At 50.5% G+C, this 17,002-nt stretch overlaps 1 protein-coding gene across 1 annotated transcript in view; it reads left to right on the forward strand.

Moving 5' to 3' along the window:
* Nucleotides 1–1,262: 1,262 nt before the first annotated feature.
* Nucleotides 1,263–17,002, forward strand: part of LOC146869330 (RNA helicase MOV-10-like) — a 614,726-nt gene continuing 598,986 nt past the window's right edge. Inside the window, exon 1 of the mRNA XM_085650280.1 lies at nt 1,263–1,399. The gene's annotated coding sequence lies outside the window, so the exon portion shown is untranslated. The remainder of the gene's footprint in view (nt 1,400–17,002) is intronic.

Below are 17,002 nucleotides of genomic sequence, written 5' to 3' on the forward strand. Positions count from 1 at the left end.
TTTAAATTCCTAAATTTCTTGCCTTTTATGTGAGACATTGCAAAACTGTTCTGAAGTAGTGTAATCAAACAACGCCACCTTCTGGTCTGTTGTATATGATGTTTATTGTATTAGAATTTAATGAAACTAATGCATGTTTGACATCAGCGCTTCACCAAATTATGAAGCGAGGTAAAGTGGTTTTCCATTACATTTACATACCAAGGTGGGCAAACACAAGAAAAGTAGTCCTGAGTCTTTCTTTTTAGAGTTGGGGTATGCTTCATGTACTCATTGCATTTCAGTAAATTCTATGTGTGTTCTTTCAGCTCTCTATTTTCAAATTTCGCCAGCCTTCAATCAATGTACATAATGACGAGTTGTCCCAGGCACTGATTTTTCCAGCTCTAAGGTCAGAGGTTGCAAAGGCAGTGGCTGCAAAGGGCAAGACAGGGCTGGGCCTGCTTTAGCGCTGGTGGCGCCCGGTGGGACAATCATTTTTGGCCCCCCCGCCCCCATGACCTTCTCCTCAGATTCTCTCACTACCACCGGGCAAAAGTGCCCCTCATCTCTCTTATCATAAGATATTGCTAAACACAGCGCCCCCACCCCCCGCAGGTCAGGGTCCACTGCCGCCGCACAAGTCGCACTGCCCAAGAGTCAGGGTATCACTTGCGACCCCTGAATGACCTCCATGTGTGACTTGAAGTGATACATTTGATCCCAGCTGACTTAATAAGCGTCATCTCAGCTGAATATATAAAACCATGAATTTTAGTTCAAGAAAAAGTTTCATGTGAATATAGTTGTAAAGCGAATAAAGAACTAGAATAAGTAGCCAACTAAGAACAAATTATTTCCCATCTGAGCTTTTCCCCATTCCAAAGCCGTTTACATTTATTTTTCTGCAATTCAAATATATAGTTTAATTCAATTATAAAATACCGTCTAAATCAACATCCACTTTTAAAACATCAATTATGATTCATTTTCCCATTAAGTCGTGCGCCTGTGCATTTTCTTTTAAGCGTATGTGTAATATTTCTTACAATCCTAATGCGAAAATGTGTCTTCCGGTGCCGAAAATCTCCTTTCTTGCTTAGGGGTGGGGCCCGCGCGTGTACAACGCCGTTCCGCCTCCTCCGAGTTTCAATGAGGCTGCGAGTAAGTTAAATGCCACCGGCTCCCTTCCGTAGGCTGTGTGTGTCAAGCTCTGGGGATATATAGCGCGGTAAGCGCGTCGATCAAAACTGGTAAAGCAGACTGAGGGCGAGACGTGCAGGAAATACAGAGAGAAGGGAACCGCGCAAAAGAGGAGTCATGCTTTCTGTGACCTTTAAAGAGCTAATTACGACTGGAGAGGCAAATTGAGCAAAAAAGGCGAACTGAAAGCCATCTACGCAGAAGAGTTCAGAAACAGGTAAGCAACCATTGGATTTTTTGGAAGTAGAACTTGACTCAGAAAATGTGTTTTTTTTTGGTTTCGTGTAAGTCTGTTTAGTTGTTTGAGATATTAATTTTTAACAACAATGTCAGGTAGGATTAGCAATGGCTATTTCTATCGATCACATTTGATTTTTTTGATTGACTAATTGAAGGGGATCACATTTATTTTCCATCACATTGGAAATCGTGTTTTTGTACGGAATCGTGCTGTGAAAAGATTCCACGTATTATCCTAACATAAAGTCCCGTGGGAGTCATTCAGACAGGGGGACCTCGTTTGTGTGTTTAAAGGAACCCACAACTTGCTTAATAACATGATTTAATTTCAATGTAACTTTTCAGATTTTTTTTTTTTTTTTTTTAAGAACAGCCCAGGGCAAACTTAGTTTCAGTCAAGAATGTATTAAGTCAATGCATATGCATTACAATGTGATATAAGTGAGCATAGTCCAGACGACGCACAGCTCAAATCGTGTATTTAGAACATATAATACAGAAGACACTGTACAATTTCCAATGGTTGTATCAATTAATCAAAGCGGATGAAGTAAGGGAAGTTCAAGCGAATTCACAGTCCTTTCCTGGTTATTGCCAGTGCCGAACTGTTAGAAGGTGGTTCTGACACTATGGGCCGCCCGGATTTTTCGCTTTTTGAGCACCTAATTGTTGAGCTTTTACTGTGGGGGAGCCTCATAAGTTGGGACTCACCCACAGTGAACTGAGGATGGAAGAGACATGCCAGGGAAAGTCAGTGTGTTTTATTGTGTTTTCACTTCCTTATTCCCCTATGGGAATGTGGAGCCAGGGGCTAGATTAACTTCAATTAGGCCTACAGATTCCAGACGCGCACTTAAGTCCAATGTAGCAAATGTGAAAAGAAGTATTCTGCAGAGTCCAAAGTCATATTTGTACTGCTTTTGGGTCATCCAGAACTGTCATATTTCTCTGAGCCAGCCATGACCAGACCCAGGCTGAGGGCTGACCTCAGCTGGAGGGATTGATAACCTTTCTTCCACAAGCTAGGGCCTACTCTTCACGAAGAGAAAATGGGTGGGGCTGCAGGCCAATCCATCAACTGCTGTCGCTGGGTGCCAGGCACCAGGCTGCACCAAGGAGGGAAGGAGTTGGGTTTCAGAGGCCATGTGGCCAGAGACACTGGACAACACCATTTTGAACAAACCCAGAGGCTGGACAAGGAGGGAGCAGGGGCAGGAAAGTGATGTGTCGCTGTTTGATAGGACCAACAGGGACTTCCTGCCAGCCCCCTACTCAACTTTTAAAAAGTGCTTGCACAGGAAGAGAAGCTCTCTCTGGGGTGTGGTCGGCTGAGGCTGAAGGTGCTGGAGCCTGGCGCAATGGGCAGTTGGAAGGAGAGACCTCCTGACTGCCTCCAGGACCCTAACAGCACCAGAAGAAGAGCCCAGGACCGGTGCGCAGGAGCAGTGGCCTCTGCGCAGGGAGAAGAGAGGCCCAGAACAAGAGCCAGGCGAAAGGCTGGCGCATGGAGCCAGTGAAGACCGTTCCCTGCAGAAGGCAGCCTCTTGAAGACCTGAAGGGTGAAGGAGAGTGCTCCCAGTGGGTGGGGGGCGCCACCAGGAGCGAGAAGACGCGAAAATGGAGGAGATCGGACCCCTGGGGGCTGAGATATTCCCCCAAGAAGATACACGACCTTTGACCTTTGCTGGGACCGACGACTAAGCACGTGGGGCTCCGCCGCCGGTCTTGAAACTGCCCCCGGGTCAGGTCCCGGGGGCTGCCCCCCAAGGAACGAAAGTCGGGGTGCGCCGTCACGCACCCCGTGAAGGTACCCCTAGGCAGGGGGCCAGGAGCCCACCCTGGCCCCCACCGATGCGGAGCGAGGGGCAGCGCCGTCGCGTCCCCCCGAAGATGTTCAGGGGCCCGGGACCCATCCCCAGGCCCCGAGTGTGGAGAAGGTGGGGGAAAGTGCCGTCGCACTCCCCCCGAAGAACCGCTCCCGGGAGGATGCTGAGTCGTGCTGGCTCCCGCGGCAGCACGCGAGGGTGCTGGCCGGGCGGGGAGCCAGCGGGGGCAGCCGGGGGTGGGCTCCCCAGGTTGCCCTCCATCACAGAAGCATGCGGGTTCCCGGGTGGGACCGGGACCCCGAACACGAAGAGAGAAGGCGCGAGGGGCCCGGGTGGGACCGGGCCCCAGAAACCAGAAGGAGCGGCCGGGGGTGGGCTCCCCAAGTCGCTAGCAGCACCTGGGGGTCCGGGTGGGACTGGGCCCCCCACCGAGGGAGGAAGATGCGGCGAAGCCGCCGGCACCACCAGCGCGGCTCTCCCCGGAACAGCGGGAGAGCCGCTCATCTATTATGCATAGAAAGGAGCTCGAAGCGCCCCATAATGCCTTGCAAGGCATGGGGAGAACATCGTTTTTGGCGCCTGGTGGCCCCCAGAGGAGGGGGTCACCCTCATGTGTGAAAGGAAGTGCATGGGGGCTGCAGGAGCACTGCAGCCTCCCCCAGCATAAAGGAGAACAGTCCCCCCATAAGTTTCATGGGGCATCTGAAAGAATAACCCCTCAAGGGTTCAGCCAGCATTTATCACCTTCTGGGCTGGAACTTATGTTCTACAGCTGAGAGTGTATTACGAAGTGCATCATGGAGTGAAGGGCTGAGTTGGGGATGTCTGGAGAAGGGCATTCCCTGGAGGTGAAGTGGTGTAACTGCACCGAAATGCATTTACTAATGGTTATTTCTTTCAGATGGACTGAAATTCATTTTTTTAATGTGATGTGCTGGTGTAAAGTGATGTCATAAGCCAAGTGGGGTTATGTTGCCAGACCGTCCTGCTAGGGTGTCTGGCTGTATATGCGTAATCCTGTGATGTCATATGTGAAGCCTTTAGGGGCTGTGATTGCAATGCCTTCAAATGATCAACCAAGGTGATGAGTACTGTCATTCTAAAGTGTAAGTAAACATGGATTCTTGCTGCGGCGCTAAGGTGAAGACCCCAGACTGCTAGCCCTTAAGATATAGAGGTGCAGACTTTATGGTCTTTAGGAGATGCTCAGTCAGGGTCATGTGTCATCAAGGCAGGTTTACCCCTTTTTAATGCTTGTTGAGGTAATGGGGTGGGTCTCCACTGGGATGGTGCCAGTGCGCAGGGCCCTCGCTCCAGGTTATGTTCAACTATCTGCATTGGGGGCAAGTTGATGTGCATACATGGGAGTGGTGGTACTAGACCCCACCCCCCCCCCCTTTTGCAGGAGGGGTGGAGATGTTATGCAATGTCACAAAGTAATTCCAACAGCTTATGCATATTTGTAAATTGGTACATAGTATTCAGTAGTGTGTGTGTTTAATAAATGTACTCTTACTTTTATAAAGCAAAGTACAGACTGGACAATCAATTATTGATTGTTATTTTTGTGCACCTGCAAATGGCGATTACTAGCCCACACCACCTCCCTTGAGTAAGCCTCAGACTGCTCTGCAACGCTACCCTCTGAGAGTCAGGCGCTACAATTGGGTGTTTGGTTCCCAGTGAAGGACAAATGTAGTCATGTTATTTGTGCAGGCCTCACAGATGCTGCCTCTTTTTCCAACACAACCAAATAGGAGGGTTTGTCTGTTTCAACCCGTAATTATTGGAAGGGTCTTCACAGGACATAGTCATTCGACTACCACACCACCTTAGTAGGGAATGTAGGTTACATCATGTGTGAGTCTCCAAATAATGGCTCAACGAATCCATTAAATAAACATCGTGCGTCCATACTAAGCGTCCTCAATGTCTCAGCCTTCAGAATAATCTCAGCCTGTGATGTCTCCTAAAGTGCGGTACATGAGCGGGAGAATTCGCCGCTCATGCCTCACTACACAGCCTTTTTTATTCTACAAGATAGATTATAGAGCAATTGGGTAGTCACACTAAGAGTGCCTGCCCCATAGGAAGTAGGGCCACTGAATGTGGAAAACAGGAACAAATGAAATGGATCTGTTCGAGGAGGAGCCTAGCGCGCAACCAAGATGGCCACGTAGGTGCGAGGCTCCCGAGGACCTCCGCGACCTCCTACGTTTATCCTGTCTTCATCCTGCATCGGTTGAGGGGACTGTGTCGGTGAGCCTGAGCCGAGGTAGTACCCGTTTCCCGTTTTCGAATCGGACCTCGGGTGCCGGAGTGAGCACCGATTGAAGTTTGCGGCCTGCTTGGCTCCTGACCCCGGACTCGCGTTTGGGGGCGACCCGGTGGCAAAGTGAACAACAACGGCGGGCTGGGCCTGGCGAGTCGCGTACCCCGCACTTTCACTTTCACTTTCGCGCACCTTGCCGTCTCTGCAAGTGGGATCGCGGCGCTCTTTGTGTTGGGGTGGCCTCGCTGGGTGACCCAGCCTGCCTGCCTGCTGTGGCCCGCTCCGCCGTCCTGGGTTGACCCCCCGGAGCCCGTGGCCTTGATTGCTTGCCTTTTACTGCGTGGTTGGTGAGGGTGTGAGACCCGCGACGATGGCCACGAAACAGGATGGCGATCGGTTGAAGGCCAAGTCGACCCGGCGTGGCACCGCACATCAGGCCAACATCATGGACCGCTACACCCTCCCGAAGGGATCTCCCGGTGGACCGCACAAGTCCTCTGAGTGCCCCCCGGATGCCCCGGATTTGCCCACAGAGCTGACTCTGCAAGACGTCATGGGCGCCATTGCTGAGATGAAGGCCTCGGTGGGCCAGCGGTTTGACACCTTAGCCCATAAAATCGACGCGGTCCTAGTTGATGTCAACCTGGTGAGGGCTGATCTCTCCAAGACCAACGACCGGGTCGATTCTTTGGCCCACACCGCGTCGGGCCTCACGACTGAGGTGGCGGCCCTCCAAACGGAGGTGCACCAATTTCGTCAGGCGAGTGCGCTCATGGATCGGCGCCTGGAGGACTCCGAGAGTCGGGCCCGGAGGAATAACATCCGCATCATCGGAGTACCCGAGGGACGGGAGGAGGCGGATCTCTTTGTGGAGGACCTGATCACTACCCATCTCCAGCCTCGGGGACTGAGTAAATTCTTTGCCGTGGAGAGGGCTCATAGAGTTCCCGGGGGAAAGCCGAAGGTCGGAGCCCCTCCGCGGCCTCTCATTGCCCGTATTTTTAACTTTCGGGACAGAGACGCGATTCTGCAAGCCTCCAGACTGCAAGGGCCGATTAAGCTGGAGAACATGGAGGTGAACTTTTATCCTGACTTCACCCAAGCGGTCCAGAAGCAGAGACTGAGTTTCCTGGGCGTCAAGCGGCGGCTTCGGGACATGAACTTAAAATACGCCATGCTCTTCCCGGCCAGGCTGCGGATAGAGGTGGATGGTCGCACGCACTTTTTTGAGCGTCCTGAAGTGGCCGGGGACTGGCTGGACACTCTGTCTGGGGGTCGTGATCGGGATGGCGGGGGGGGGCGGCGGGAGGAGACGGCCCACTGGACCGGGACTGAGGTGTTGATACTGGGCCTCACTCTGGACGGATATGATGCCACTTTCGGCCAAGCTTAGGGTTTTTAGTTCTTCTGTATTCGTTTTTCCCTCCTTTGGAGGTGGTGCGGGGTCTAGAAGGGGTACTCTTTTCTCCTCTAGGGGGTCTAGCTAGTTTCATTATATAGGGGCGACAGGCACACTGCAAGTTGGGGGGGCTGTCTGGGCTCATGCAGGGGTGCAGGGAGGGGGGAGTTTTGTTGGGGCGGTTGGGTTGGGGTGGGGTGTTGTTCGTTTACACCACAAGGCAAAAGTATCGGTGTGCTATTTCTACAGTGCTCTCTGGGGGACGAGTGATTGCTTTCGTTTATGATGGGGGGTAGGGGACTGAGTCTTTTGTCCTGGAATGTTAATGGACTGGGGGACAGGATAAAACGAGGTGTGGTCCTGCAGTTCCTGAAACAAATTTCACCCGATATAGTTTTTCTGCAGGAGACACACCTCATTGGCAACTCCTTTTGTGCTATGAATCGACGGGGCTACCGCCTTGTGGCCCATTCGGGCTTCACGTCTGGTTCAAGGGGTGTGGGCATCATGGCCAAGAACTCGCTCCCGTTGGAAATTGATGAGGTGCTCCATGATGACAGGGGACGTTACACGGTTCTGGTGGGTAGAATGGAGGGCAGAGTGGTCGTTTTTGTGTCTGTCTATGTCCCGCCAGGGTTGCAGACGACCACCTTTGCGGATCTGGGACGCCTCCTCCTTGGCCTTCCGGAGGGGATTCTAGTGGTTGGGGGGGATTTTAACGCTGTGGTTTCCGGAACGGAGGATCGTCACCCCCCTAGGGATCTCCCCCGTGCCCAAGCGTGGTTGTCTGGCCTCTTGGATACCTTGGGGCTGGTGGATTGTTGGCGTTTGAAACATCCCACACAGCTACAGTACACCTTTCATTCTGGGGCCCATGGTAGTCTCTCAAGGCTAGATTATGTCCTGGTGCCGGCGGCGCATGCGGGGAGGATAGGGGAGGTGCGCCATTTGGCGCGGGGTATTTCAGACCACTCCCCGCTCTTGTTGCACTTTGATATTCTCCCGAGGGGAGAGGGTAGGGTGGTCCCGATTAATCCTTGGTACCTGCGTGACCCCACCATTCGCGCAGAGTTGGTTAAATCCCTTAAGCGATACTTTGACGATAATGTGGGGTCTGTGTCATCGGCGGTCTCTCTGTGGGAGGCGTTCAAGACGGTACTCCGGGGGGAGGCCCTGTCCCTTATTTGCCATTCCCGGAGGCGCGAGCGGGAGGAGGTGACCCGTATTGAAACTGAGATAACCGAGTTGGAGGGTGATCTAGAATGTGGGGTGACGGATGACAAATTACATGTTCTCCGACTCAAGCAAGCGGCCTATAAGGCCCTCGTCACGGAGGCGGCCAGGGGCCTCAGTAGAGAGCAACAGGGGAGACTGTATGATGTGGGTGATAAGGCTGGTAAATTGATTGCGTGGCTGGACAAAATGGAGAGAGCGAGTCGAGTTGTCCCAACGATTGAGAAACAGGATGGTGTGTGTGTCACTGAACCGGAAGAAATTGTTGACTGCTTTGCAGAATATTCGGTCGCTTCCGGCAAGGCCATGGGTCCTAATGGTCTTCCCATCGAGTTGTACAAGCTGCGACCGGATACGCTGGCGCCGCATCTCCGTGCTATGTTCCTCGCGGCCCACTCGGCGGGTTCCCTCCCGCTAGACCAGCGTCTGGCTACTATTGTGGTCATTCATAAGGAGGGGAGGCCGCGGGACCGGGTCACATCCTATCGGCCTATCTCGCTGTTGAATGCGGAGCCCAAAATTCTCGGCAAGGTGTTGGCTACTCGGCTGGTTGGCGTGGTGTGCGACTTGATTCACCAGGATCAGTCCGGCTTAATCCCTCATCGCAACACTGCGCTTAACCTGCGGCGCTTGCATGGGGTGCTCGCACGTGTCCCGTTCATATGGGAGCCGGCCATTTTGGCGTCCTTGGACGCCACTATGGCGTTTGACACACTTGAGTGGCCATATATTTGGGCGACACTCGCGAAGTTTGGGTTTGGCCCAGGATTCATCGGTTGGGTAAAATTGTTGTACTCGGGACCGCTGGCACAGGTGGTTGTGAACGGTAGAGTGTCGGCTCCGTTCGAGCTGGGCAGGGGCACGCGGCAGGGCTGCCCGTTATCACCGCTCCTTTTCGCGCTTGCCTTGGAGCCCCTGGCGGAGTGGCTGCGGTGGCATCCTTCTATCCGTGGTCTCCGTTGGACCCCTGAGTATGAGGACCGCGTATCTCTATACGCTGATGATATTCTTCTGTACCTGGCTTCCCCACGTAAATCACTGATAGTACTGGTTGATGTATTGCGCTCATTTGGCCTCAACTCCGGCCTTGTCATCAACTGGGCTAAATCGTGTGTGTATGTTCTCTCTGGGGAGGATCCTATCCTTCCGCGGGGTTGTCCTATCCAGATCGCCCCGCGGGGATTTAGGTACCTGGGTGTCTTCATTACCCTGGACGCGGAGGCCCGATATAGTCAGAATTTGCTTCCCCCCCTCCAGCGCCTGAAGGAGGACGTCGCGCGTTGGAGGCGCTTGCCGCTCTCGCCGCTCGGCCGGGCGGCATTGTTTAAGATGATGTCGCTGCCACGTTTCCTGTACGCTTTACAGAACACAATGGACGTCGTCCCGGCGCGCTACTTTCGCGAGGTGGAGAGTCTGCAGCGCCGACTGTTTTGGGAGGGTAGACCGCGTATCGCCCTGGCGAAGCTGACGCTCCCGTGGTACGACGGGGGGGTCGCCTTCCCGGATATCAAGCGATATTATTGGGCCTCCCAGCTGGCTGCGATCACTCACGGCCTGTACGGGCCCGCTCTAAACCCTCCCTTTGAAATGGATAAGATGTTACTGCCGGGTGGTGATTATAATGGGGCGCTTTACTCTAGCTCGCTCGACGCACGTCTGACGGGCCCCACACGGGTCATGGTACGAGTGTGGCACGCGGCTAACGTGGCGATGGGGTGGAGGGACCGCTTGACCCGGGCGACGCCACTATACGCATCTGAGCGGCTGGGCTCCCTGTGGACCTCGAAGGGCTTTGAGAAGTGGGACATGATAGGCATCAGCAGGGTGGGCGATCTCTGGACAAGGGGGGGATTCAAGACGTTCGATGTGCTGCAGACAGAATTCCAGCTGCAGGACAGGGAGTATTTTCGATATCTGCAGATTCGTCATGCGTTGTGCTCCGTCTTTCCGGACGTCGCCTCCATCCCGGAGTACTCCCCGCTGGAAGATAGAGTGCTGGATGGGCATGTACCGGACGGCACGATTTTATTAATTTATAAAAAACTTATCAATGACCGTTCGGGACTGCTGACTAGCCTTCGTGAGGCATGGGTTGCCGATGGACTGGAGCTGGATGACGAGGACTGGGTGTCTGCGGTGGCCTCCCCGAAAGAGGTGGCCATACCGGCCCGCCTTCGCTTCGTCCAGCTCAAGATACTCCATAGGGTCTATGTTACGGGGCCGAGGCTGATGCGTATGGGCTATGCTGTGGACGGGTTGTGTAAGCGTGGGTGTGGCTCTTTGGGGACCTTTCTCCATATTTTGTGGGAATGCCCGGATGTGGCGCGATTCTGGCGTGGTGTGCATGAGGTTTTGCGGGTAGTTACGCGTGTGCCGCTGCTGCCCGAGGCGAGGAGATGTCTTCTGAATGTGTGGGAGCCAACCGACTACTCGGTGCCGCAGACGTGGTGGGTGACTCTGGGATATATGGTGGCCAAACGTGACATTGCTCAACTGTGGGGTTCCCAGAGGTCGCCGACTGTCTCGGCGTGGAAGGATAACATGGATTGGTGCATGTTTCGGGAAAAGGTGGTGTATGTTGCGAGAGGTAAGCCTGGGACATGGGTGAAGGTATGGGGCCCCTGGAACGCCTACCGTGGGGGAATCTGTACCCCGCCGTTATTGCCCGATCTGTCACCGGCCCCGTCTCCTTAGCCAGTTTGTCTTCCCGGTTCTGGGCAATGAGTCTACTTAGTCCCCGTCCTGACCTTTTCCCCCCCGCGATACTCCTATGGACTAGTGGGGTTCCCCTCCTCGGGGAGCACATGCTGCTGTTTCCGATTGTGGGTTGCCTTGTGGATTTGTTTTTTGTTGTTATTTATATTAAAAAGAAACCGTTATGTGGGGTCCGGATGGTGTGGCTGCCAACGCTTCTTCCAACTCCTGTGACTTTCCCTCTGCCGCAGCATGCGTGCTATTGTCTGTATCACATGCTCCTTCTGCTTGCTAGCGGCCGGCCTGAAGGTTGTAGGCCCATCTTTGTATATTTTTTGGATTCTGTAATAAACGGTTTAAAAAAAAATATATATTAAAAAAAAAAAAAATGGATCTGTTATTGTAAGATGTTGATTTTCATGAAAATTTGAATCACGTGTCCACCATTTTGTAGCTGAAATAAAATGACACCATTTTATAAAAATAAATGCAGTTTTCATTTTGTTTAAATCTTTTTATTGTCATTTGTAATTTTATAAATGTTGCATTACAACAACAGATCAACGACACCGTACACAAAGAGTAAACACATTAGCATGTTGACTGTTGTTGATACAACGGTGATAGTATGTGTTTAATGTGTCATGAAGGAGGGGTTAAAGGAGTCCATATCAGTAGGTCACCTGAATGTTGGAGGAACCGTGTAGATTGCCTGTGCGATATGTGGATCATTGATGATCTGTGTATGGTATAAGGCATCTCTGAACAGTGTGCGTAGGGTTCAACAAAATGAGGACAAAATAACTCAACAAAGGGGTGGTGATAACCGCCCGTGACCTACAGCTGCAAGGTACTAAATCAGGTGTTTATCTGCATGTAGTATGTGTTAAGCAACTATGTTATGCCTGGCTGAGTAGAGATTGAGGGACACTGCCATAGCGACAGCGATTTGTGGCCTTGGAGCTGCTTAGACTTCCATCTCTTCTTGTATGTCTTCAGTGGGTGCATCTAGCTCCTGTAGGTCATTCACAATTGTCCCCCAACCACTCGCTAGGGAAAGCTGGCGAAGTCCCAGCAGGTCTTCCCTTTGCAAGGCCACACCCTCCAGCCTGGCCCAGTTGAGCAATGAGCGGTTCCAGGCCAGTGCATGAGATGCCTTGGATCTCTTAGTGATCAGGAGTTTTGCTGTGACTAGGCCCGGGTCCAAGAATCGTGAGGTGAACCTGTCTTTCTTGCTCCTTTTGAAGAGGTGTAAAAATGTACACCTCCCATCGAAAAGGGATGTCGCGCTCTGTGCAGCAGGTTAAAGTGGTAGCTATGTCGGTCCAGTACTCTCCCAGGGCTGGGCAATGCCAAAGCATGTGCAGGTGGTCTGCATTGGGCAAACGGCATCTGGGGCAGTCTGAGTCAGTGCGGCGGAAATACTTATTTTTCTAGGCAGGGGTGAGGTATACTCGGTGCAGAATAAAGTATTGAATCTGCCAAAAGTTTTGGTTGCAAGGGAAACGTGTCGGGCCCTCCACCACTGCCATCCATTCCTTCTCTTAAAGGGCATGCCCCCGTTCGTCCTTCCATTGTTGTTTTAGGGGGGCGAGTGAGATCGCCGTATGCTGACGGAGGGACGATGCAAACCAGCGTATCAAATGGCCCCTTCCCCCATTATATGTAAGTACTGAATCAAATGGTTTGTGGGAGGCTCTGTTGTGAAGTTACCCCACCAAGATGAGAGTGGAGTTATGAGTGCGTAGTACAGTAGGAAATGTCCCGGGGGTAGACCCTCCTCTGAAGTGAGTTCCGCATATCGGATTAAAGTGCCATCTCTAAAGAGGTCTCCACGAATGTCCAACGCTCCAGGGCACTGCCCCCGCTTGTCCTACGGTTTCAGGGAGCCTACCGCTGGGTGCCGCGAATGTCTGCTCACGCTGTCCATGCCTGAAATGTTGAAATTGCCAGCTAGATGCAGTGACGCTCAGGAAAATCGGGTATAGGGTTTGGAGCGCGATCAAAACACGTCTGCCATCTTAGGTACTTGGCCACGCCCCTCAAGCAAAAGCAGTTTTCATTCGCAGGTAATCTGCTTTTCGCATGGTTCCTGTCCATTTTAGATCAAAGCTGCGCTGTCTGCTTTGTTACCGGCATCTTGAGGACAATTGGATATCTTTCCGGGGAATGCATTACACCCATCATTAACCATTGGCTTTGTGGTTTGTAACTCACATTTCTTTGCTTTCTATGTGCTGGCTGTTCTTGCTTTAGGTTGTCCAGCTTGAGTTCCACCCTTCCCTGCCCAAACCCTTACCGTATTCTTCCACCAGTACAGCCCTTTAAATCTTGTTCTCATTTGGTGTACATTCAAAGATAGAGGCCAAACGTCAGTCTCTCTCTCTCCCTGGGAGCTTTAGGTTTATTTTTCTTTGTCTGATTTCAAAGCGAGAGGATGTTTGTGACAATCATCCTGGCTCTGGGGGAGTGCTTGAGGAAGGCTGTACATTGTTATTTTTCTAGCACACAACTAAATTTAAAAGCCTGTAAATGAACCGTGAAGATATTTCAGAATTGGAAAATCCCAAATAAAGCACATTTTTGATAGTTCTGAAGTGTGATTAAACAAATCACAACAGTAGGTGATGGCAATGCCACACATTATCCTTGGTGTGCTGTATAGTTTTATCAGTGAAACTGTATGTCTGGAAATGTAATGGTGATTTATCAATTGAAGAGGTGTTGTCTGTAATGGAAGTGTGCTACCATACTATGCATATTTCACTGTACAACACTCCACTGCACTCTACTCTGCACCACTCCGCTTTACACTACTGCACTCTGCACCACCGCACTCCACTCTGCACTACTCCACTCTACACCACTCTACTCTATGCCAAAGCATTCCACATCACCCTACTCTACAGCACTGCACTCTAAAATGTAATCCACTCTCGTCTAGGCCACTCCACTCTACTAGGCACAACGCCACTTTAAGCCACTGCACTCTACCCATTATGCTACGCCACTGCACTCCGCCCTCCACCACTCCACTCTACGTCGCTTCACTCTGCTCTGAAACAATCTACTCTCCGCCACTGCACTCTACACTATGCACCACTGTAGTCTATGCCACTCTGCTCTACAACAAGGCATTCTATGACACTAAACTCTACTGCACTCTACTCTACTGCACTCTGCGCCACTAAATTCTACGTCACTATACTCTACTCCGCACCACTCTACTCTACACAACTGCACTCTATGCCACTCTACTCTGCACCACTGCACTCTGTGCCACTCTACTCTGCACCACTGCACTCTACCCCACTGCACTCAGTGCCACTCTACTCTGCACCACTGCACTCTACTATGCACCGTTAATCTATGTGAAGCTGAATTCTATGCCACTGCACTCTACACCACAACACTCTACGCCAATGTACTCTACACCAGTCCACTCCTATTCCACTCCACCCCACTGTTACCCCTATGCCATTGCACTCTACACTGCACCACTCTACTCTATGCCACTGCACTCTACTACTCACTACTCTGCACTACTGCATTCTTTCCCACTGCACTCTACGGAACATCACTCCACTCTGCACCACTTCACTCTGCAATACTCCACTCTATGCCACTGCACTATATGCCACTGGTCACTACAACACTATTCTGTGCAACACTGCACTCTACCCCACCCTACTCTGCACCGCTGCATTCTTTGCCACTGCACTCTACGCCACTCTACTCTGCATCACCCCACTCCATGCCATTCAATGCCGAAAAGTATTACTTAGGAACAACAGCCTGTCATGTCAGTATAGTACTCATGTATAGGATAAAAATGATGACCCAAACATTATGCACTCAAAAACCAATAGGAGCAGATTCTGCAATTTGTTTTGCTTGTTGTTGATTTTGGGTAAGCCAACTAACTACATGGTCTGTAAGTTTCAATAATATTCCCTTCAACTCTGTACCAAGATTCAAAAAAATATCAACGTTTTGTTCTAGGAGTTTCCGGAATGCTCCTTTCAAAATCAGGAAGATCTACAAATAATTCAGTGGCAAATTCTAGCAATTTCTGGAATTTTCCCCTTCAACATTACTGCAAAATTCAGGCAAAAATCTCTTCAGAACTATTTTAACACCGCAGTCTAGTACTTTATAGTATATGTGCAAGGACCCACCTTTTAAGTATGTAGAGTCTTGCCACCTCTGGAGTTTCTGTATTAGTAGGTACCGGCACATGGGAGGCACAGGGTGTGTACCTCGCACAGGGTCTGATGGCCACAAGAGTCCCTTAAAGCTCCAGTGAAGCCCTCAAGCCAAAGGACGATCAGTAACAAAGCCACGATGGTGCACAAAGCAGAATCTAGCTGGTGATGACCAACTGTAATGCAAGCCAGGCTCTGGTCTCAATACTAAATAGCATACATTTGCTGTGGCATTTTTATATGGGCACTGTCAGAACAACTTGGCCACCATGGCGCGAGTCCTGGGACATGTAGTTCCGAGTCCAAAATAACGCAAGAGTGCTGACTGTTGTCTAGCATGACACTGCAGAAGGAAACGTGTTCCATTGGTGGTCCCAAACATGCACCTGCCCACATATCAGCAGAGGGGAGACTGAATTCCTGGAAGAGGGCAATGACCTAACAGATACCAGCAAGTTCATGTGTGACCGGCAAGTTTGTGTGTGTTCATGTGAGACAGCTGCTTCTGACATACAAACTGGAAATGTCCTTCCTTCCTTGGTGCATTCTTCAAGATGAACTCAAATATCTGATCCAGAAATGCTCTGCAGCCATCAGTAGAGACCAGCAGGATGATTTTCGAGATTCCCAGTTTGAAATGTAGGCCCTTAGAACCCAACTTCAAGCTCTTGAGGAGCAACCGTCCTCTTTCCTCCGGAGGGAGGGGAGCTACGCGTTCTTGGTCCGACGACTGCAGGTTTCTTCCGCAGAATCTGATCCTTTCATGTTCACCAGAACCCCTAATTCCAAAGGAAGGGAAGGCAATTCTATCGATCAGTGGTGTATGCTACACAATCCTCAAGAAACAAAGCAGGGAGCTTACAGTTGACAATCCTCGCCTATCCATGGTATAGTATTTATTTTATCTTTGCAGTTTTATACCAATGCTGGCAAATCCAAAGAAAAAATGGCGTCAGAGCTCCTTATATTATATGTTAATGTACAATATGATTAGCAATAGCAGGAACAATGGCTACATTTTGGTAATTATGGTCAGATCAAAATGTGTGTAAAGAAACCAAGTTCTACAGCATGAATTAATAATCCTTTGCTTATATTGAAAATATTCATGATGACATAGATTGAGACAAGGAGTTGGTTGGAGAGCCAAAGGAAGCATGTTTACATCCTTGTCGCAGGTTGGAGGGCAAGCAGACTATAGGGCATATAGTTGGAGCGGTTATTGTTCCGGATGACCCTAGGTGTTTGAGCTAGAGGTGGTCTTTCAGCGAGTGTTTAAAGTGGTTGAATGAGTTGATCTTTAGGTCATATGAATCCTGGTGAGTGGCCAATCAGTTACAGTCTGTAACAATTACACATTACAAATTTGAAAACATACTGGCTACTCAAAGTTGCTGGTTGCAGAGCCTGTGCCAATAAAAAAAAAAAATGGTAAACAAAGTATACAAGTCGAAAAAAATGATTGAACATCCTGGGTTCAACTGACCATTTGTAAATGCTTTCCCTTGTGATTGGCTGGATCTTCAAAGTGGGGGATTTGAGTGTCATCTTTTTTTAAAAAAAAATCCTTACCAAAAATCTTCACACTAGAAGCCAATGGTGTAGCGGGTAAGCAGTTCATACATTATGGAATTATACAAGCACTGGAATCGTGTCTCATGCTTAGGTGATAATCATTCGGTGGTAGTGGGCGTATAGAGGCTGGAATCGGTGTATAATTGCCTTATAAACCAAGATATTAACAAGAGGCACACTTCCACTGGGATCACAGTCCTCAACCTGCAAAATTTTAATATGAATGCAGGGGTGTATGCAGGGGTGTATGCAGGGGTGTATGCAGGGGTGAATGCAGGGGTGTATGCAGGGGTGTATGCAGGGGTGTATGCCCAGCATAACATTTAAGTTTAGTAGCATTGAAGCATCTTCTGGTCTAGGAGGACCATGCAACATA

The sequence above is a fragment of the Triturus cristatus genome, chromosome 1_1 (assembly GCF_964204655.1).
Source record: "Triturus cristatus chromosome 1_1, aTriCri1.1, whole genome shotgun sequence".
NCBI lineage: Eukaryota > Metazoa > Chordata > Amphibia > Caudata > Salamandridae > Triturus > Triturus cristatus.